The 23,920-nt window shown below is 36.4% G+C and overlaps 1 protein-coding gene across 2 annotated transcripts in view; it reads left to right on the top strand.

Annotated features, from left to right (window-relative positions):
- The window catches only part of NCKAP1 (NCK associated protein 1), a 98,364-nt gene that overhangs the window by 4,054 nt on the left and 70,390 nt on the right, over positions 1-23,920 (top strand). For both annotated transcript variants that reach the window (XM_008066470.2, XM_008066471.2), the window contains 2 exons: positions 3,195-3,212; positions 4,285-4,395. The gene's annotated coding sequence lies outside the window, so the exon portion shown is untranslated. Of the gene's footprint in view, positions 1-3,194; positions 3,213-4,284; positions 4,396-23,920 lie in introns of those variants that run through there.

Here is a 23,920-nt window from a genome sequence, read left to right as displayed (position 1 = left end):
TTTTATTTAATTGAATTGGTAACTTGTTAAACTTTTTGATTCAGTCTTCGTGGTAAACCTTTCTGAAATGCTTTGCTGAGTATAGTAATGTATGGTGTTTTAAAAAATTTGATTCTTCAAAGGGTTATCATTTTAACCCTTTGCATTCGGATGGCCCCTCTCAGAAGATTGTTGGTAATTATACAGGACAAACTTATGCAAGTGCATATTTTTCAAAAATGTATGTTTCCTTGAAGCTTTCTATTTAAAATGCACAAAAAAGCAAATAAAGAGATGGAATATATACTGAGATATGATTGATTGGTTGAGAAGTGGTTTTCAGGAATCACAAATGCGTCCTTCCACATCTTCAAACAGCAGACTGGACAGTAAATTACATATTATTAATGTAGGAGGAAGAAAACGACACTGTATTGTCTGCCCAAATAGAAAAACACCAGGTGGAAGATGTCCAACAAATTACTATTGCATAACATGTGTCAATGAACCTGCATGCATGTTGATGACTGTTTCCGCAGTAGAAAAATATAAGACGTAACATTTTCATTTTTTTGTTATAAGTTCCTCAGTGTCCAAAATTTCACTAAAGCCAAATCATTACAATAAAATAATTGATTCTAATGCCATATTATTTGATATGGAGTGATTTGTTTTTCACTATTTTGTAAAAAAAATGGGGTCAACTTGCTGGTAGGTCACCCATGAGATGTCTCCGAGTGCAAAGGGTTAAGAGTGAAGGATTGGTTTTGTGTAATGATGTAGCTATAATAGGAAAAGATACGGTTTTTTCTTTTTGTTTTCAGCGTAAGAAGGAAGTGTGTCAATAGCCGTGTTCTGAAAATGCAGGTTGTCTTATGGTTTCCTTGTCATCAAAATGACATTTTTTGATTTAAGATAGGGAAAATTAATCTTTTTAAATTGATACTTCAGGTTAGTTGATTTTGCTTTCCTGGTTTAGTATAGTAGGAAAACCTTCTCTTTTTAATAAGAAAAAATTTTTTTTATTAACTTGGGACCATAGATTCAAGTTGCACTAATTATATACTCCCATAGTAGAAAAACCTTCTTAACTGAAATATTAATTATGGTTCTTTGCCAGGATGTGTTTTACCTACTGATAACTTTTAGTCATGTTATAGTTTTTTAAAATACTTTTTCTTTTTTGCTGTCTGAGTATTCCCCATGCAAATGTCTCTCTTGCTATTAAGCAAATAAATCATATATGTTGATATCAGAATAAAATTAAAGGGGGCCCAGTACTTCTATATCTATGAACCTTGCATATTTTATTGACCTTTTTTGAGTGCTCTTGTGAATTCTATACACACAAATTCATGTAGTCAGTTCGAAAACTTTTTAGGTTAGTTTTCATTATTATCTCCTGTTTAACAGATGAAAAAACGGAGTCACAGAGAGATAGAATCACTTGCCTCATGGAGCCAAGATTTGAACATGGACAGCCTATTGCAAAATGTTCTTAACTATTAGGCTAAACTCTTTCTCTAAGTACAACATAGGACGTTGTAACTTAGGGTGAACAAGGAAATATGTGATTGAGAGAGGGAATTGTAGTTACATAAGGGAGTTAGCACTAAATTCCTAGTTCTATATACTGTGATAAAGACTATTACTGCTGTGATTACTCTTCATATTAGACTTTTACTTGGGTAATAATTATCATTAACTATTAACAACAGATCACATTTTTAGAGCACTTATGTGCTTGTCATTTTGCTAAGTGCTTTACATGGATTATCTATCTCTCTTCTAATACTCATAATGATCCCATGAGGTAAGTACTAATTTCCCCACTTTACAGACAAAAAAAAACTTGGACTAGGAGATGTTATGTAATATATTCAAGGTCCCATGGCTAATAAGTGGTGAAGATTGAAGCCCAGCTATTTTTATTTCAGAATCTGTGTTTTTAACCTTTATGAAGTACTGCCTCCCAATGTAGTGTGTTTACATAAGACCTACTGAGCAGTGTGGAAAAGATAATGAATTCTAGGGAAAGCAGATTATGTGATCCTTTACTTTCCCATTGAAATGAAATTCTATTTGTTTATAGTATAAGAAGGGAGAACTGCTCAAACATATATATATGTTTATGTATACACATATATATACATACAATTATTTAGTTGATTAAATTCTTATACAGTAAAATTTGTGATCATGGGAAATGGGTGTGGTAGTCTATCATATTTTCATTATTTGATAGTCATTAATACTATTAGAATGGATAGAAGAATTTTTAAAGAATTAGAATATGTAAGATGCATGCATATCATGAAACATTGAGCATAATTTAGAATCACTTTAGGGTTCTGCACTACCTCAAACATGTTTATGAAATGATTTTCATTATGTCATTGATGTAAGGAAATGCAAATCTGTAGCAATTTCTGTTTGTGCAAATTCTTAGGTGAATTTCAGTATTATTATGTAATATTTTGGGGGAAGAAGATAGATTGGAAGATTAATTTATAGGGTACAGTATTTTAAAGAAATGATAGTCTATTCTGAGAAGAAGTTAGATATATTTTAGTATTTATTATGTTGAAATGGAATTTACATAGTAGCCTGTGTCAATCTGGTTAAAGATTATGAAGTTCTGTATTTCTTAAAATTAACTTTGTTTTATCTAATTATGTTTGCAAATTAAGAGATTTCTTACTGTATTCCTATTTCCATTTGGCAAATACAGGAATGTTTACATGAATTCTTTGGCATGGTAGGAAGTTAGGTAGTACTTGAAAAATAGTTCAATTTGAGGTTAAGTGCAAAAGTAATCCAATAACGATTTATTTTTATTCTTGGCTACCGTTTCTTTTTAAGGTATGTAAAATTTCACTGATGGTTTTGCTCCTGTTTTTATAGCTGCATGTAGTCTTATCTTCCTTCTTTCTAGTATTATTTTAAGTTGGCTTAGAAAGAGCACCAAGAAACTGACATGGTTTTACACATACACAGTAGTATTTTAAATATATATGAATACTATAAACTCTATAAATTTTGTATTCTAAAACTCGTTACTTAGAATACCTTTAAAATCATAGCACCATATAGTTCTAATCTTGTTTTGTTATTCATAGTCTGCAGTGCTTAAGTTTTCTACTGAACGTATATCATAGTTTGACAATCATTGTTTACACGTAATTTTCTCTCTTTTTATTACAATGCTTCCCCAGCAAGGACAAGTTTGGAAGGTTTGCACAGCTTTTCACCTTCCCTCTGCCCGCTTGCCCGCTTTCAGATCAGTTTCATGTTTCATGACTTCTCTTTCTGCAATCCACAACATAGCCATAGTAAACAATGGAAAAACATTAAATTGCAATACTGTATTTCCTCACTCATGGCAGATAGATATAACTTTGCAAAGGACATATGCTTTTAAAAATGCAATAAAAAGAAACTAAATAGGAATATTATAATTTTAGTAATTCCCTAAGAAAATAACATCTCACTAGCAAGCAGTTAGTTAAATGTCACTTAGTGAAACAGGAACATTATTCAAGATTATATTCTGTATTGCTAATAGTTCAGGTAGCAAAGTTATTTCTAATAATAATACCTTATATTTGTATAGTGCTTTACAGTTTACTATAGAGAATGCTGTACTGCTGATGTGGTCAAAATGTAAATATTTCCATTTGTTCTGTGCTTATGATATATATAGAACAGATGTACATTAATTGTTTGAAGTGCTGCTGGTATGATGGAAAACAGTGTTGTAACTTAGATGTTCCGAAGTTCAGGCAACACACTTTAGCACTATAAAGACAATTTTAGCAGCTTCCAGTTCCTTCGAACTAGGTCTCTTGTATTAAAATGTTTAGAGTGAATGAGGAAAACATTTTGGAAAAGACATTTAAACATGAACTTTTAACACTTAGAAAGAAACATGTCTAGTGCTCTACTGAATATTTAATTTTGTAATATTTTATTAGCTTCAAATGAATACAATTCTACCTCAAACCAATATTTTTTTCTTTCTTTTCTTTTCTTTTTTTTTTTTTTAGGTTTGAGCTTTTTCCTTCACTGCTGTTCTGCGCTAACTGCTTTGAAACGTTCCATGCATTTTTTTCAGTAGAAGAACATCTCTGTACTGTCTCCCATTGCATATTTCAGCTGTGACAATCCCTGCACTTTGCCTATTCATTTTATCACCTGCTCACCAAAAACAATAAATATCTCTAATTTTTAATTGCAGATTTGCTATTTTTGATTTTAGAAAAAGGGTGCATTTCACTTTTTTTTTTTATTACTGTTGTTTTATAGGCATGTGGAGACCCCAAGGCAAAACCATCCTACCTTATTGACAAAAACCTGGAATCTGCTGTGAAATTCATAGTCAGAAAATTTCCTGCTGTAGAAACCCGCAACAACAATGTAAGTCGTGTAAATTTTTCTACTACTTGATTTTACCCATCTTTTAGAAAAGCAGTGGTCAACATATTGCTTGTAGTAGCTCTTATTTGTATTCTTTAAATTTTGATATACAGATTAGGTACATTGATTAAGGGATTTTAGAGACAATGTTCTTATCTCTGAAACTGAAAAAAATAACTCTTAGCTACCTTGCCATTTGATAATAGAAGGCATAAGATTTTAATTTTTTATACACTTTCAAGTTGAAACAAGAATAGGATAATAGACATGTATATATTCCAAATATTTGTGTGAATACCTGGGGTGTTGTTTTTATAGTCATTGATTCTAAACTTCCTTTTGAAATTAGTAAATGTCTTCATAGAGCTGTTATTGTTTTTAGTAATTAGCTGTGTTTAGTTTTAAAATACATTTGTTTCTCTAGTAGTTTCATAATTTACAAAACCATTTCTGAAAATTAAATAATATAAAAAGGTAATGATGTTAGGTTCATTATTATTCCCAAAGTACTCTTCATGTTGGAAACTTTTTTCTCAAAGTATAGTCGTAAGCAAAGTCTTCTTGATATATTTACATATCTTCTGAATAACTTCTGTGAATAATTAATTTTAGAAAATTAAGTTACTTTTCACCTTATTGTGGCATTTTTATATACATTTTGTTACTTGGAATCTTTCTGCATATCTTCTCCTTTTACTTTTTCTCTGATGGTTACCTGCTATAATCCTTGCTATTTCTGTGGTTTTATGTAAAATATATTCTAGTAGTTTTCTCTCACATATGATTTCCTTACTTTTGAGAAGCTCTGCTTAAAATTTGTATTATAATATTTTTGTTTTCTCAAATCATGTGAAGATTTGTATTTAGCCTGTTGATACTATTTTCACTTAAAGACACTATAATGTAGGAGGATAATACTAGTCAGAATTCATAAAAATAAGTCAGGTAAAGTGGTTTTTAAAGCATTTTTTTAAGTGTGTTTTTTGGGGAGTACAGATTAGTGTAGGTCTTGATTTCATAAAATATTATGTTTTAGAATTGATATATTAAGACATTGTAATTAGATCCTGATCACAAAATAGGTGATTCAAAGCTTGCGCTTCTTCAGAGCACTATTATTTGTGTGGAGAACTTTTTTTTTTTTTAGGTATTAGCTAACTCATCTGAGATATTATACACTCATTCTAAATGAGAGATATTTATTTTATTTTGAAAATTTGTCTTGTATTTTATATATACTACTTTTTCTCATAACTCATAAAATCTGATATGAGCTCTTCAGAGAATCTTTGAAATTTAGCTGTGTCTGTGTGTACATTTACGTGTGAGAATAAACATAGTTTCTGAATATTAGTTCTTAGAAAATTAGCAAAATCTGGTTAAGTATATATTCACTGTTTCATAACAGTAAAGTTTTCTGGTAAAGGACCAGTTAAGAATCTTTGCTATTCTTGGTATGCTGACAAACTGTTTATATAGTGCTATTGGTTTTTGTTTTGAGTCAGGGTCTAACTCTGTTGCCCAGGCTGGAATGCAGTGGCATGATCCTGGCTCACTGCAGCCTTGACCTCCTGGGTTTAAGTGATCCTCCCATCTCAGCCTCCACAGTAGATGGTACTACCATGCCTGGCTAATTTTTGCGTTTTTGATAGGTCTTGCTATGTTACTTAAGCTGGTCTTGAACTCCTGAGCACAAACGGTCCTCCAGCCTTGGTCTTCCAAAGTGCTGGGATTATAGGCATGAACCACCAGCTTGATTTTTGTTTTGTTTTATTTTTTTGAGTTAGAGTCTCACTCTGTTGCCCAGGCTGGAGTGCAGTGGCACGAACATGGCCACTGCAGCCTTGATCTGCTAGGCTCAGGCACTCTATCCTTCCAACTCAGGCACTCTATCCTTCCAACTTAGCCTTCCAGTTAGCTGGGACTACAGGCATGTGCTACAAATATTTTGATTTGTAGAGAAAAGTTCTCGCCATGTTGCCAGACTGGTCACAGCCTCTCAAAGTGCTGGATTTACATGCATGAGCCACTATGCCTAGCCATTCTTTTTTTTTTTGAGTTGGAGTCTCACTTGGTCACCCAGACTGGAGTGCAGTGGCCACTCCTGGCCACCGCAGCCTCACCTGCTGGGCTCTGATCCTTCCGCCTCAGCCTTCTGAATAGCCGGAATTACAGGCATGTGCTACCACGCCCGGCTGATTTTTTGATTTATTGTAGAGATGAGGTCTCGCTGCCCAGGCGGGTCTCAAACCCGCGGGCTCAGGCAATCCACTCACCTCAGCCTCCCAAAGGCGTGGGATTACAGGCTGAGCCACTGAGCCTGGCTTCTTTTGTTTTTTAATAATGCTATTTTCCTTCTCAACTTTTGAAGCATAGATTGATATTTTTAATAACAGTTATAGAGGTGTAATTCACATACCGTACAATTCACCCATTTAAAGTGTACAATTTATTGATTTTTAGTATATTTACAGAGTTGTACATCCAGTATCACAGTCAATTTTAAAACATTTTTATCACCATGGAAAGAAACTCCATGCCTATTAGCAGTTACTCTTGATTTCCCACAACACCCTTGTCCTAGGCAAACACTAATCTACATCGTGTCTGTCTCTGTGCCAATTATGGAAATTTCACATAAAAGGAATCATATGTGTTCTTCTGTGACTGACTTCTGTCATTTTGTGTGTTTTCAAGGTTTATCCAAGTTATAGCATGTATCAATACTTCATTTCTTTTTAGTGCCAAATAATAGTCCATTGTGTGGATATACCATATTTTATTTACCCATTCATGAGTTGATGAATCTTCAGGTTGTTTCTAATTTTTTGGCTACTATGAATAATGGTGCTATGAACATTCATCTGAAAGTTTTTGTGTGGATATGTTTTCATTTTCTCTTGGGTATATATTCCTAGGAGGAGAATTGCTGGGTCAAGTGGTAATTCTATGTTTAACCTATAAAATCAGTTGTATGTTGTTGAATGTTACCACTACTTGAAGTATTGACTTTGATTATTTTGTTTGCAAAGCCTAAATTTTGTTATATGACTTTTCACCTATTCCATGTAATGCTACTCTTTTGTTTTTTACCTGTTGAAGTACTGTGTACTGGGTATTTGTGAAGTCTTGTGATGTTGGTTTTGATCAGGGTCTGCTAAAATTTTGGTGAGAGGTTCTTGGCCAGCTTGGGTTAAGAAATGGTAAGTGAGGAGTTCATTTTTATTATTATTTTTTAACTCCATGGAATTAGTTAATGGAGTTTAAAGACAGGAAAAGATGGTAGCATCTGGGGTTGATAGGCGGTTGCAGATTTCTGGCTACTAAGTGCCCTATAGAAATGGTACTGATATCACAGTCTTTTTCTTCTTGTTGTTCTTTGGGTCATTAGATAAATAGGTGTCACAGAGCATGCTAACTTTATCCCAGGGATAAAGGTTAGTACTATTTCTATTCTGATTCGTGTCTTACAAGCACCACTTGTCTTTAGTTTCAAAAAAGTCACTCTTAGAAAGACAAATTATTCCTAGCGAAAATTCAGCACAATTTTTTGACATTTCTAAAATAAACTCTTACAAAAAGGCTATCTTATTTTACAACCAAAAATTGTTTAATTGTGACTGTTTCTTATTAATTGTCCTCACTTCTATACTTTTTAACCCCTTTAGAAGCCTTGAACATGTATCTGTCTGGGATACAACAAAGGAGGACACTATTAACAGCAGGATCGGTACATTGCATGACCTCAACATGTACATGATACTGGACTCTGTGGAGTGATTTTTTTTACTGTCTTGTTCAGGCCCTTTTGTGATCATTTACAAACTTTTATGCCCACAATTCCTGATTTAGGAAAAATTTGGAACCAAGGAAATGAGTTGTTTTTTTCTGGATTGTGATATTGAACTAAATGTCTCATATGCTTCAAAACAGGCTGGTTAAATAAAATTTGAAATGAATAAAAGCCATACCAGTTTTCTAACTGTAGCGGCCACTTACATTGTCTGATATGTGCCAGGTTATACGTTTTAATAGAGATGTCCTCATATAATTTCTTAGTTGAGGGATTATCTAGTTTGTAATATGATAACTTTCATTATTTTGAAAGTGTAACTATCAAATGTAATTTGTTTCTCATAGGTTTCTCAGGAAGGAATCTTATGAGAAAATAGTAGAAACTCAAAATTTTCATACTAATTTTTTTTTTCTTATGTTGTACTTAAATCTAAAAGCTAGTTTGTGGTCAGGCATGGTGGCTCACACCTATAATCCTAGTGGGAGGCCAAGGCAGGAGGATTGCTTGAGCCTAGAAGTTTGAGACCAGCCTGGCAACATAGTGAGACTCATCTCAACAAAAAATAAAAAAATAAAATGTAACTGGGTGTGGTGGCAAATACCTGTAGTCTCATTTACTTGGGAGACTGATTGGAAGGATCGCCTGAGCCCAGGGAGTCAAGGCTGCAGCAAGCCGTGATCATGTTACTGCACTTCCGGCTGGGTAGCAGACTGAGTTTCCAACTCAAAAAGTGAATAAAAATCAGGCAAGTGGGGACCAAAGGGAGGCCCAAACTTTACCTGTATGATGACCACTTGTGTACCTAATCCTGAATTGTACCCCACATCTTTAAAGTAAAAAGTAAAATCTAGTTTGTGTTTGTAAAACAGTAAAAAAGTTATCTGACACAAGAGTGTTGTGGTTTTTGCCTGTTGTACATTTTAGTATAAAATTTTGAGTTTGATTCCCAAATTAATGAGAAAGTGATATAAATTACCATCCTATATATTTTGAATTAGATCTTAGAGTTCCTAAAGAATGAGGACATAGTTAGTGAGTAGAATTCCACAAGAGTGATACAGACTGGGGTCCAGACTGGGACATAGGGTTTTGTTGAAATAATTTGAGCATTGTTTTCCAACTAGGTTAAAATAATATTTTATGTTATAGATAATATTAATTTCTTTTCTCAAGTAACATAGAATTAATTCTAAAATCTTATGAAAAAAATTCTATTTTTTATTTAAGTAGCTTATAAAGTTACTCAGGGAAAGACAAAGTAAAGCAACTAAGTCTCATAATCAGCAATAAAGTTGGTTCAGAGTCATAGCGTTAGAGTCTGTTCTAAACACCATTTTATTACTAATGCCTGGCATATAAGAGGCACTGAATAAATGTTTGATGAATGAATGAACCTGTTTGATGCACTTTATCTTAGCCAGCTTTCACTTGTATCAAACATTATCTTAGATTTGTATCAGAACCCAAATTTGTTGACACTTCTTTGAAGTTACTGAGTTAATTTTAGCCAAAAAATAATTGTACTTTTTAATAGTCTATGCAAATACATCTAATTAATGATATTACTGAAAGTCATATGTAGAAAAAGAACAAGTAAAACCATAAATGCATTTTAGAGGTGGAGTGGTGGAATTGGGGATGGTGTAGGGAGGCCCTTGACACATTCATGATGGTTTGGTAACAAGTTAGAAAGAAATGATAAAGAAATGTAACTTCTAACTAATCTTCAAGAGGGCATTCTTTGTCTTCTCTTGGCTTTTATTATAGTAGTAACATACTAGTTAAGAGAACAGACTTTGGAGACAGTAAACCAGGCACTATTCACTTATTAGCTGAATAATTTTGGGCAAATTATTAAACATCTTAAGGCATCATTGTTATTACCTCTAAAATGGTGATAAGACCATCTCAAGAAACACTTCAGTGTCTCCTAAGCCACTTAGTACAGAGTGAGACAAATTGCTCTTGAAGAATGGAAGCTGTTATTTCTAGTACCTCTTAGACTTTTTGGTCCACTTCACTGACTTTTCTTCTGGCTACCCTTTAAATACCCTTTAAATATTTCTCAGTGGCATTCCCCCCCCCCCCGTAGTATATATGTATGAAAACATTTACTTCCACGGTGGCCAGGCATGGTGCTTCACACCTGTGATCCCAGCACTTTGGGAGGGTGAGGCAGAAGACTTGCTAGAGCCCAGGAGTTTGAGACCAGCCTAGGCAACTTAATGAGACCTTATCTCTACAAAAAAATCAGAAAAATTAGCTGGATGTGGTGGCATGCACCTTTAGTCCCAGCTACTTGGAAGGCTGAGGTGGAAGAATTGTCCAGGAGGTCAAGGTTGCTGTGAGTCATGATCATGCCACTGCACTCCAGCTTGGCGGATAGAGACCCCAACTCAAAAAAGAATAATAGTAATAACTAAGAAAAGAAAAGAAAACATTTACTTTCATGGCTTCAACTAAGTAAATATGCAGTTTCTTATCTTTTGTGCTCTAGATCTATGTTCCAGCTACACTTTGGACAGCTACACAAGCTAAACAACAAACTCTGTACCCATCCCCCTTTTGTTTCTCATTTATGTTCTCTTTCTTGAGCCATAGCTATCTATTGGCTACCTAAACTAGAACCTTCAGAATCCCCTTTGACTTTTATAAAACATCAAACTGGTCATTTAGGGCTTGTCAATTTCACCACTCAAACGTCACTTGAATTTAACCCCTTCAGCTCTATGTCTTTTGCTGGGACAACTGCCATGATAACCCAAACATTTATTTTCATGCCTTCCAATCTCTTCTGCTATTGCCTTGCCTTCCTGTCTCCCTCCACCCTCCACCAGGGGAAGCTAAAGAAACAAACAAAAAAAGTAGTCTGTTTCTCTGTTAAACCTCACATCTCTGTCTTCATGGACCATGTGCTCATCTTGGAATCCCTGTTGACTAGGATGTAGTAGGCCAACAAATAAAACTTTGGTTTAAAAGGAATTGTCTTACTGTACAATAATGTAACTGAGAGTAGTGACAGTGTACTTAATTATGAGTAAATATATCTGTATGTATAGACCCTGATGGAAACTTGAAAGAATATTTGGTCTTGACCAATTAAAAATCGTTAAAATTTAAAGAACTTTAATACAATGAGAATTAACTGGTGTTCGTATTCTTTTAAAAAGATTTTTACCAATTTTCAGTTGTTAATGTCTCTGCCACATATAAAAGTCTCTAGTTCTAGCTTGAATAAACAGAGTAAATAAAAGAATCCCTCATTAAAAGATGCAGGTTAACCTTACTTTGATATGTTTGGAAAGTGATTAAAATAGGTCAAATGCTGGCAGGGAATTACATCAGCAGTGATGACCTACCTACACTGGTTTCAGATTTTTCTTTTTAATTTTCACCCAAAAGAACACAAATACATGGTAATGAATCAAACAGTCCAGGGAATATAGGTTGAAAAGTGGCACCCCAGTCATATTTCTCAGAGGGACCTTCTGTTTTTAGTACTTCATAGTTTGCTGCCAGAACTATAACAAATATGCTTATTTCCTTATATCTTCATTTACTGACTTTAGACAATACCTGTTCTTTGCTACAAAAGAAGAGGATTTAGTTGAATTTCTTGCTTCTTACACTCTCCCCTCTTCTCAATGTTTGATAGTTTTTTGTTAATATTTTTGGATTATTGGTTACTTTCTTTTTAAACTTAAAATAATTTACTTTCTATTTCTGTATTTTCACCCTTAGTCATTATCCTTTTTTTTTATTTTTTATTTTTTTGAGTTGGAATCTCACTCCTTCACCTAGGCTGGAGTGCAGTGGCACGCATGCTCATGGCTACCTCAGCATCGACCTTCCAGGTTCCAGCGATCCTTCCGCCTCAGCCTTCCAAGTATCCAGAATTACAGACGCGCGCTACCACGCCCGGCTATTTTTTATTTTATTGTAGAGTTGAGGTCTCGCCAAGTTCCCTGGGCTGGTCTTGAACCTGCGGACTCAGGCAATCCACTCTCCTCGGCCTCGCAAAGTGCTGGGATTACTGGCCAAGCCATTGAGCCCAACCAATGCTTTTATTTTTATGCTGTTAAAATGTTAATGCTTTTAATTGGTTCCGTAATTATATAATGTTCTGAGGTTGCATTATATGTTGATTCTAGGAATTAAAAATTAGTAAAGACCAGAGTGCTTGGTTTGCTTCATTCCATTGTCACACTAGACTTTAAAATGAATGACATATATAACATCAAAATGAAATGGATTCTTCTTAAATTCTATCAGTTTCATGAAATTATTTTTCAGTTTAATTTGTTTCATGGCTATACAATGACTTTCTGAGATTATATTTATGTGCCTTTATAGTATACTTACATTTTTCTGGCCTGATAATCATACTGCCTTTGTATGAATTTTATTTTTTGCTTGAGCTTTCCTCTAACCCCCTGTCTTCTAACTTCAGTCTGGATGGTTTGTATAAGCCTTCTGCATTGCTTTCATCCTGGGACATATTATTGTCCTCAGTGTAATGGTTTTATCTGAGCTTTCACACTGAGTTTTCATGAGTTTGGGAATCCCCTAAAATTGCATATAGAAGTTGTATGTGAATGCATCTTTTAAAAAAAGTTTTCAAACAAAGCTTATTAGAAAAAGAAGGGAGAAAAAAACGGAGACATGCCAGAGTTGGCATGGGCAAAAGAAACCACCGTGAATGCATTTTTAAGGGTTTTTTTTCTTCATGTTTTCAGGGGTGATTATTATAATCCCCAAACACCTCTATTTTGAAATATATGCTTTCCTATCTTCTTCGTGCTTTCAAAACATTGTTTTGTGAGTCTTATGCACTGTATATTAGTCGTGCTAAATTGCATTCATAACCTCTTCAACTCAAGATGCTTTGTATTTTCCTAGAAACGAGATTGCCATTGAGCATGATCCTGGGGTTTCGTAGCACAGCCTCGAAGTTTATGCATTCTTGGCATCTGAGTCAAGTTTCATTTTCTTCCAAGTTTCTGAAGGTGTATCTTGCCTCTGGTAATAGCCTTTCAAACAGTTATTAGTCCCTTTGGCTGTAGTGGTGATTATGAGGCCCTTCCTATTAACAGAGGGTATTACCAATCATCTGTTGACCTTTAACTTCTGTTTCTTTGGTCGTTTCTTTGGATCCTTTAGCCACTTTAACCTTTGTACCTTTTGAGTTTCTTTAGAATGATGTCTTTTCATTGTTTCTTCATGGTAAGTCCTGTGCTACCTTTTGTCAAATCATGTTATTTTACTGAGATCCAAATTAAAGACAGTAAAAGAAGCTACAATAAAGTAAAAGATGTTGCAATATACTTATTTTCTTTTATTCTTTCTAGTACTCATTTTGGCTAAGCATGTTTTAAATATGTACATCAATGGTCTTTGGCCAAGAGTATTCAGGATCATATCCTATTCTCATTGTCTAGTGTAGGCTAGAATGTAGAACATGAGGAAAATATGGTTGATTACTTTATTGTTTTAATAGAAAAAATGACCATGTTTTCTTTTGCCTCTGGCCTTTTGCTTATGCTCTTTTTACTATTTGAAATACTTTGTTTCCCACATTCTTTCACCAGGCTTCTACTTATCTTTCAAGTCGTCATTCAGAGAAGCTTTCCCTGACCCTTTCAATTTAGATCAAGGCTCTCGCCACTGATCATTCATTTATTTATTTAAACCATTTATTGAGTACCTTATATAAACCAAGTACTGTTCCGGGAGAGAGAGCCAGCAGTGAACAAACAGATGAAGTCTCTGTTCCTGGAAAACTTACATTCTGTTGGATAGAGATAAATAGTAAAGAAGTAAAAGTATAGTTCCAGGTAAAGAGTTCTAGGGACCGGACTCGGTGGCTTATCCTATAATCCCAGCACTTTGGGAGGCTGAGGTTGAGTGGATTGCCTGAACCCGCAGGTTCGAGACTCGCTTGGGCAACTTGGCGAGACCTCATCTATACAATAAATCAAAAATTAGCCGGGTGTGGTAGTGCGCGCCTGTAGTTCCAGCTATTGGAAGGCTGAGGCGGAAGGATCGCCAGAGTACAGCAGGTCGAGGCTGCAATGGCCAGGAGTGGCCACTGCACCACTCCAGTCTGGGTGACAGAGTGAGACTCCAACTCAAAAAAAAAAGAGTACTAGGAAGAACACAAAGCAGGGTCAATGGATAAGAGTAATGTTCAGCAGATGCTTATATTTGAGGTGACTAAGGAAGGCCTTACTGAGAAGAAGGTTTTAGGACAGATTTGAAGATATGAGGGAGTGAATTTACCTGAGGGAAGAATGTTAGTGCTAAAGGACTAGCAGCTCCAAAGTCTTAGGTGGATGTCCGCCTGGGATGTTCAGGGAATAGGAAGGAGGTCCTTATGAGTGGAATTGGTTGTTGAGGGGGACAGTGGGTAAGACATAGGTCTGAGTGGTTATAAGGGATTGCAGATCATATAGGGCTTCTAGGCCATAGTAAGGACTTTAGCTAGTTACTGCAAGTGAGTTGAGATACCATTGGAGGAGAGGAGCAGAGGAATGAAGTCATATGATTGTAATTGCTATGACTGCTAGGTTGAGAATAGTCTGTGAGAAAACAAAGGTTAAAAACAGGGAGACTGGTTAGGAAATTTACAGTTATTACGAGGGGAGCTGATGGTGGCTTGGACTAGGATGGTTGAGGTAGAAATGCTCAGATTCTGGATATGTTTTGCAGACAGAACCTGCAATATCTGCTGATGTGTGTGAGGTGTATGAAACAATGAGGAATAAGACTTCATGGTTTTTGACTTGAACAAATGTCAAGATTTATGGGATGAGGAAGCAAGAGAAACAGGTTTGGGGTGGGAATGCTGTGGTGGTAGTATTACCCAACAGCTCAATATTAGACACATTAAGCTTGAGAAACCTGTTAGAAATCTGAGTGGAGATGTTGAGTAGCCAATTGTATATATGAGTAGAGCTCATGCTAGGGTTAAGCTGAGAGTCAAGTTGAAGAAGATTATTGAGGGATTTAAGAGGAGTACATTGGGAGTGGGAAAGTGAATTGATAGTAAAAATGGAATAGACGTGTTATTCAGTTGTGGTCAATGATCAAGAAATCTGATTGTGATCAAGTTAACACAGTGTGTGCTTTTTTACTACTGTAGGTTTTATTAGGCAATTGTGAAAGAGGGAGAGAAGGACAAGGACAAGGGAGTAATTATAATGATGGGCCATTTAAAATGAAGATGGATGAGAAAAGAAGTAGGACATGAGAGGATGAGTGACATTAAAAGATGGTAAAATGGGGCTGGGCATGGTGGCTCAAGCCTGTAATCCCAGCACTTTGGGAGGCTGAGGCGAGAGGATCGCCTGAGCTCAGGGGTTTGAGACCAGTCGTGTCAACTTGGTGAGACCTCGTCTCTATAATAAAAAGATAAATAAAAATAAAAAATGAAAAGCTGGGTGTGGTAGCACGCACCTGTAGTTCCAGCTACTTGGAAGGCTGAGGCGGAAGAATTGCCTGAGCCCAGCAGGTCAAGGCTGCGGTGGCCATGAGCGTGCCACTGGACTCCAACCTGGGTAACATAGGAGACTCTACTCAGAAAAGAAAAAAAGATGGTAAAGTGAATGGAGAGGAGGCCTCTCTGAGCTCCAAGACTTGGTGGAGGCAGATATTAGAGGTTTTAAGTGGGACTTACTTTCCCATTGATGCCACCTTACTTCATCTCCGAATCTACCAAGAACAGCATATGTCCAAAAAAGCCAGAGAGAAGCCAAGATAGCGTAAATACAAACTTTATTCCTTCGAACGGGCCTTTGCCAGCTCAGGAAACTTAGCATCAGTTGTCTTTCACTCTGTCAGTATGTATTCATGTACCAAAAATAATCTTCGGGTGCCCACTCAGTTGTAGGGTCTCCTTTAACTTCCCCCATTTTGCTTACCACTCTTAGAATCTTTGTCCTGGTCATTGCTTTGCTGAGCTCTGCTCTAGCCACATGACTCTTTGAGCTGTGGCTGCCGAGTTTTCCTAAGCTTTGGCCCCCTCTCCTACCCTGACAGGGTGAATCTTGTCTCTCGCTCTCTAATTTACTTTATAAATAAACTATGTTTTCCAATCTAAAAAATAAAAAGAAACTTTGTACTTTCTTGTTGTGTTCTTTATCATACTATTGTGTAGGTTTTGTTTTCGTTTTTACTCCTTTCATGTTATAACTTGTTGGTGAGGGCCTTTGTCGTATAGGGAATATGGGAAATCATCATTGTAGTTAGTTGCTCACCATCTTTGGATCTTGTTCCTGCAAGTTAGTTGTAGTGTAATCAGTTTCCAAAACAGGATGTTTTACTTATTGATTTATATTATTTTAGAGTTTTGGGGTACAAGTGAGGATTTGCTACATAAGTAGATTGCATGCAGATGAAGTTTGGGTTTCTAGCTGGCTTTCTCTCCACCTAATAGTGGACGAGGTACCCATTGTGTTGCCACTTGCCTTCCTCCCTCCCTCCCCTAGCAGTGCCCAGCGACTACCAGTCCCACCCATGTGCTAGTGTGACTAGTTTTCGGCGCCTGCCTGTGAGTGAGAATGTACAATATTCAGTTCTTTGTTTCTGTGATGGTTCTCTTAGTATGATGATGGTCTCCAGCTGCATCCACGTTGCTGTGGAGGACATTATTTTTTTCCTTTTTATGGCTGCATAATATTCTGTTGTGTGTTTGTACCCCATTTTCCTTATCCAGTCCACTTTTGATGGGCATCTCGGTTGGTTCTTTGTCTTTCCTATTGCGAATAGTGCTGCAGTAAACATGCGTGTCCATGTGTCTTTTTGGTAGAGCAATTTATGTTCCTCTAGGTATATTCTCAGGAGAGGGATTGCTGGATCTTATGAAAACTTTTGTGAATAGTGCTGCAATAAACATGTGTGTCCATGTGTCTTTTTGGTAGAGCAATTTATGTTCCTCTGGGTATATTCTCAGGAGAGAGATTGCTGGATCCTATGAAAACTTTTGTGAACAGTGCTGCAATAAACATGCGTGTCCATGTGTCTTTTTGGTAGAGCAATTTATGTTCCTCTGGGTATATTCTCAGGAGAGGGATTGCTGGATCCTATGAAAACTTGACTTCCAGTTCTTTGAGAAGTTGCCACACTGCTTTCCATAAAGAGTTAAAACTGGATATTTACTTTTTTAAAAAGTGAGAGTTTCCTGTAGACCTATATACATATCTCTCACAAGACTATAAGCTTGTCTAGGGCAGTGTCACTACCTTATTCATAGTTTTTCTCAGCTCTTCTTGCAGTGCTTGACAATGTAATAGGTTGGGATATTTGCTGACTAAATTCATAGTTATATGTTATTACAGTAACTTCACTTATCTAGAAGTCACTGTTTGTATCACTTGCCTCTCCAAATCACAGCAAAGCAGTTCTACTCATAGGAATCTTCCTAAGAGAAATGAAATCCGTCTGCCCAAAGATATGTTTATAGCAGCATTTATTACTCAAAACAACCCTGAACTGGAAACAGTTCAAGCACCTATCAACTGATGAGTAAATAAACAAAATGTATCATATATTTTTAACAGAATAGTATTCAACAGTTAAAAGAAACAAACTACTGATGCATGCCACAACATAGATGATAAGTGAAATAAGTTGCATGTAAAAAGCTGCATGTTGTCTAATTCTGTTTTATAGGAACTATCTAGAAAAAGGAAGTTTACTGAGACAGAAAGCAGATCAGAAGTTGCATAGGGCTAAGAGTGAGAGCAGGATTAACTGTAAATGGGCGCAAAGGAGCTTTCTGGGATGATGGAAATATTCTAAAGCTGGATAAGGTAGATAGTTTCACAGCTCTATAAATTTACTAAAACTATTGAGTTGTTCACTTATGGATGAATCTTATATTATATAAGCTGTACTTCAATAAATCTGTAAAAAACAATTATTTTGAGCAACCAGAAATGGTATTCTAGTATGAATTAAGTTTATTCAGAGAAAAGCTTTTTGGGTTGTCTGTGACCAAGCTTGTTGAGTTTGGTTATGTGAAATTGTAATAGGTGTATTTTCTAGCACACAGCACATTAAAAAGTACTCTCATCAAGAGCACATGATAATTGACAGAAAGAGAAATAAAAACTTCCAAAAGTTTAGGAAGCAAGGACCATTTGATGTTGGCTGGTGACCTTGCACATGTCAGTAGCACCTGAGGCCGTCTTGACAGAATACAGCTCAGTGTAATTATCAATTACAATCATGACATTTCATCAGTAAGAAAAACCTGGCTTATGTCTGGCATAATTAAGTATGGAAAGCAGGGCAATCACAGGAGGATTTTTAAAAATTATTAAAATTGAAATATATGGGGCTAGCTTACTTATATTTCTATTTGTAATGAGAAGTAGTGCCATTAAATGAAGGAATTTTTATTATCATTAATACGATGTGATATCTTTTATACAAAAATGTTACACCTGGCCAACCCCACCATTCCTCATACTGATGATAAAAATAATTTAATTCATTTGTTTTATTTGACCATCTTATAACCACAGTCTTAAATTTCCAAGATTTTTAGCTGAGGTAAATTAATGTGCTTAGGTAATGAAATGGATACCACTTTAATTTATATCACTGAACTTTATATTAATTGTGGTTTCAGCTACCTATTGTTGCATAACAGACCACCTTAAAACTTAGTGGCTTAAAACAACAACAGCTTGTTATTGCTTGTAATTCTGTGGGTTGACTGGGCAATTCCTCTGCTGCTCTCACCAGCTGTAGGTTGCAGCTACATTCAGCTGGTGCGTTCTGGGGAATGCTGAGCCTCTATATGATACAGTAGGTAAGGTTTCTTCACATACGGCACTTCAGGGAAGTGTTCCAAAAGAGTAAAATCAGAAGCTGTAGGGCCTCTTAAGTTAACCCCTAGCCTTAGTAGTGTTGTAGAAGTGATGTGGTATCACTTCCACTGCTTTCTTTTTTTTTTTTTTTTTTTTTTTTTTTTGAGTTGGAGTCTCACTCTGTCGCCCAGACTGGAGTGCAGTGGCCGCTCCCGGCCACCGCAACCTCGCCTGCTGGGCTCCGGCGATCCTTCCGCCTCAGCCTTCCAAGTAGCTGGAATTACAGGCATGCGCTACCACGCCCGGCTGATTTTTGTTTTTGATTTATTGTGGAGATGAGGTCTCGCTGCCCAGGCGGGTCTCGAACCCGCGGGCTCAGGCAATCCACTCACCTCAGCCTCCCAAAGGCGCGGGATTACAGGCTGAGCCACCGAGCCCGGCTTCCACTGCTTTCTATTGGTCAAGTAAGTTACACAGCCAGCCGAATTTGAAAGGGTGAGAAGATAGACCTACAACTCTATTAAGAGAGGCAGTAGAGTTCTATTGCAAGGAGGCATGGATATAATCTTTAATTTTTTCTTTGCCTTTCAATTTCTTACAATATAAAACTCTTTTTTACATTTCAGGATTAATTTAAGCAGATGACTAGCTATGTAAACTTAGAAAAAAATCACTTTAATGTCTAAAATGAAGGATTGAATTGGATTTCTCAGAAGTTTCAGTCTGTGTTATTGATAAGAATACAGTGAGCTACAAGTATTTTTTTTAACTTGTCTCTACACTACCTTTTTTTTTTCCTCCTGAGTCAGGGTCTCCCTCTGTTGCCCAGGATGGAGTGCAGTGGTACAATCACAGCTCATGACAGTCTCCAACTTGGGGGCTCAAGCGATACTCCTGCATCAACCTCCCAAGTGGCTGGGACTGCTGGCATGCACCACCACCCACAGCTAATTTATTTTTTAAATTTTTTTGTAAAGACGGGGTCTTGTTATGTTGCCTAGGCTAGTCTTGAACTCCTGGGCTCAAGTGATCCTCCTGCCTCTGCCTCTCAAAGTGCTGGGATTGCTGGTGTGAACCACTGCTCCTGGTCCCTGCAACTACTTTTGTGTCATTGTATGGCAACTTGAATGTTGAAGGGTATTGAAGAAGTGTTTCAAGTTTTAAAATCTTATAGACCTGAATTGACTTCTTACCTTTTCTAGTCTGTTTCTCTATCTGAAAAATGAGGATGAAAATGTATCTTGATTGAAAAGATAAAAATAGTTCTGGAGATGAATGATGATGGTTACACAATAATGCAAATGTGCTTAATGCTAGTGAATCACACACTTAAAAATGGTTAAAATGGTAAATTTTATGTTACATGCCTTTTACCACAGTAAAAAGAAAAGCACTTTGAAAACAAAGTAGTTAAGAGATTGAAGTGTTTGGGAGGCTGAGGTGAGTGGATTGCCTGAGCCTGCGGGTTGGAGACCTGCCTGGGCAACTTGACGAGACCTCATCTCTACAAAAAATCGGCCAGGCGTGGTAGCGCATGCCTGTAATTCCGGCTACTCGGAAGGCTGAGGCGGAAGGATCGCCGGAGCCCAGCAGGTCGAGGCTGCGGTGGCCGGGAGCGGCCACTGCACTCCAGTCTGGGCGACAGAGTGAGACTCCAACTCAAAAAAAAAAAAATTAGAGAGAGATTAAAGTGTAGTAACTCATCTTAAAATACTCAGCAGCGCTTACTTATTACTAAGTTAGTGTTAGGAAACCGTTCTCTGGAATTTATTTTCTACCTTTTACTCAGAAAAATGCATTCCTTAAATATTTACTGTCAATGGAATCATTTTGTATGATGAAATAAATATCCTACAAAGGATTTTAAGTAGAATTCTATAACCCTTTTAAAAAATGACTAATCTTTGTGTTAATTTGGAATTTTTTAGTAATCTTAAGAGATTTGCTTACAGTTGATGTGCATAAGTCATTTTCTTCAGTTGCTTCTCATTTCTTCCTTTTATGCTTACCTACGCTGGAAGGGCATAACAAAATATTTTGCCCAGCTTTCGAGATTTATTCAGGGGATTAAGTCACTACTCTGTATGTGTTAGGACATAAAAGCTCATCTGAGACATTTTATACTTGGTGTCGAATTCACTTATAACTGGCAATGGATTTTAAAATTAAGACCCCCCTTCATGTCTTTCATGTTGAGGAACTTGAGTATCATTTTACTGTTGATAGTGCAGAGATGCAGCAGGAAATAATACAGACTGCTTGCCCTCATGGAAGTTAAATTCAAGTTGAGTTGTCAACAACAAACAACTAAAGTGAATAATATATACTTTCATTTGGAGATGGGTGGTAAGAAGAAATAGAAAGCAGCACACGGAATTAGAGAGCAATAAAGGTGAGGAAATTATTATTATTATTTTTTGAGTCAGAGTCTCACTCTGTTGCCCAGGATGGAGTGCAGTGGCACGGTCACAGCCACCGCAGCCTCCACCTCCTGTGCTCAGGTGATCCTTTGCCTCAGCCTTCCAAGTAGTTGGAACTATAGGTGCATGCCACCACGCCTGACTAATTTTTTTATTTATTGTAGAGATGAGGTCTCACCTTATTGCTGAGGCTGGTCTTGAACCCCTGAGCTCAGACAGTCCTCTCGCCTCAGCATCCCAAAGTGCTAGGATTACAGGTGTGAGCCACAGCCCCCAGCTAGGAGATTATTTTTGATGGAGTGCTCAACAATAGCCTCTGAGAAGTGAGGTGTGGAGAAAGCTCTGCTAAGAAATGGTGAAAAACATCCCAGACATGAGAAAGAGCAAGTCGGGATGTCGTGAGGTGGGAACAAGCTTGGGTAACTTGGTGAACACAGCAGGAAGACCAGTGTGACAGCTACTGAGTGAGCATGGAGGAGCATGAAGGAGATGAGGTTATTGAGATGGGCAGGGGTTCCTATATAGATTTTATTCTGAGGCACTGGTAAAGACTTAGTATTTTATTCCAAGTGTGATGGGAAACCATTGGAATTTTTAAAAATTTATTGTAGAGATAAGGTCTCGCCAAGTTGCCCAGGTGGGTCTCGAACCCACGGGCTTAGGCAATCTGCTCACCTCAGCCTCCCAAGGCACGGGATTACAGGCTGAGCCACCAAAAATTCCAAACCATTGGAATTTTTTAAAACTTTTATTTTTAAATAATATTAGACTTACAGAAAACATGCAAAAATAGTACAGTTTCCATATACTTTTTACCTAATGTTAACATCTTACATAGCATTATGGAATCCCTTTTTTCAGTTTAGTATGCTGTCAAATTCACTTATAACTAGTAATGGAATTTTAAAATTAAGAGCTCCCTTCATGTCTTTCATGTTGAGGAACTTGAGTATCATTTTACTGTTGACAGTGCAGAGATGCAGCAGGAAATAATACAGACTGCTTGCCCTCATAGAAGTTAAATTCAAATGCCCCTCAGCTGCTACTATGTCGAGAAGACTGAAGAGGCAGGAGCGGAAGGTAGGAGGCTGCTGTCGTAGCCCACATGAGGCTTGATGACTAGGGTGGTAGTCGGACAGTTTGGACAGATTTACCCAAGCAGCGTGTCTGTCTTCTTTCACTTAAAAAAAGCCTGGTTTAGAATATCAGACTAAGAAGTTGAACAAAGTTTTCCCTGAAACCAAACTTCCATATTTTGTTGTTTTTTTTAAGTGGAACAAAATGCTAACAAAACTTAGATTAAGAAAACAATTTATTGTGCATAAGCAGTTTTAATAATGAAAGAAGGTAATCATTGAAGTGGGTAAATTAAAAACTTATGGTCATGTTCCTTAGTATTGAAACCAGGGGGTTAGCTCTTAAAGCATTGTTTCCTTATCGTAATTTGCCAGTACCTTTTCTTTGAAAGAATGAACACTAGTGAATACAGAATTTCAGTCAGTTTTTTAAATACTTATTTTTGTGTGGAAAATCCTTCTTAATTAAAGATTAATTACCAAGAGTTTTCAATGTAGAGATATATTCTTTGTATTTTGCATATCTGATGTTTTTCCTGTTTATTTTTAATTTTCACATATTTTGCTTTAATGTTAAAAATGATGATCCATAACTAGAAATTTTAATGAAAACATTATACAAATATTTTGCTAAAATATTTGCATTTATCACATAAATATGCTTTTAAAGTATTAGTGAATCAATTTTTCTCAAAATGGTACTTTTCTAGTGTTATGTTGTATATAACATCAGACAATTTATTACTGGCCTATGTTCTTAACATTTCCTGGTTTTTACTTGCTATAAAACAACGAGATGCTGAATTAAGAAAACTTTATTCTAGTCATTAATACTTTTTGGTACTATCTACTCTCCTTTACCTTAAGAACTAAAATATAGCGCACATTTTTTGTAGCTGAAACCTGAGAGCTGTAGGCACTTTTGTTGTTATTAGTGTCCTCTTTTATACAGGGCTTTATGGAATTTATTTTCACTAAAATAGGGAATATAATCGCACAGATATATTGAGGACTATGTGAGATACTTGTAGAATGTTTGGAACGGTGCCTAACATGTAAGCATGCTCAGTAAATATCAACTTTTATCAGGAGTACTACAGATAATATTGGTGACTATTTAAAATAGTTTTGTTTTTTGCTTATGTCGTGTAAGTGATCTGTGAGCCTATTTTGTTATTTACCTATTTAACATTCAGCTTCTGATTGCTAGCATTGTTAGATGTTCTTATGTACATTATCTTGGTGAATTGTCTCCATCAGCTCCCATTTTGATGATGATGGCCCTGAGATGTTAAGTCACTAGCCACAGTTGCTCAATAATTAGACTTTCTAGAATCACCTACCAAAACATACCATCTAACACTGACTTATATAGGTCTTTTACATTTGTTATTATAATCCCTTATCCAATAGATGCTT

The sequence above is a fragment of the Carlito syrichta genome, unplaced genomic scaffold, assembly GCF_000164805.1.
Source record: "Carlito syrichta isolate Samal-C Ts95f unplaced genomic scaffold, Tarsius_syrichta-2.0.1 Scaffold308954, whole genome shotgun sequence".
NCBI classification, from domain to species: Eukaryota; Metazoa; Chordata; class Mammalia; order Primates; family Tarsiidae; genus Carlito; species Carlito syrichta.
Note: the sequence above shows the minus strand (reverse complement) of the source record. Positions and strands in the feature narration are given on the sequence as shown.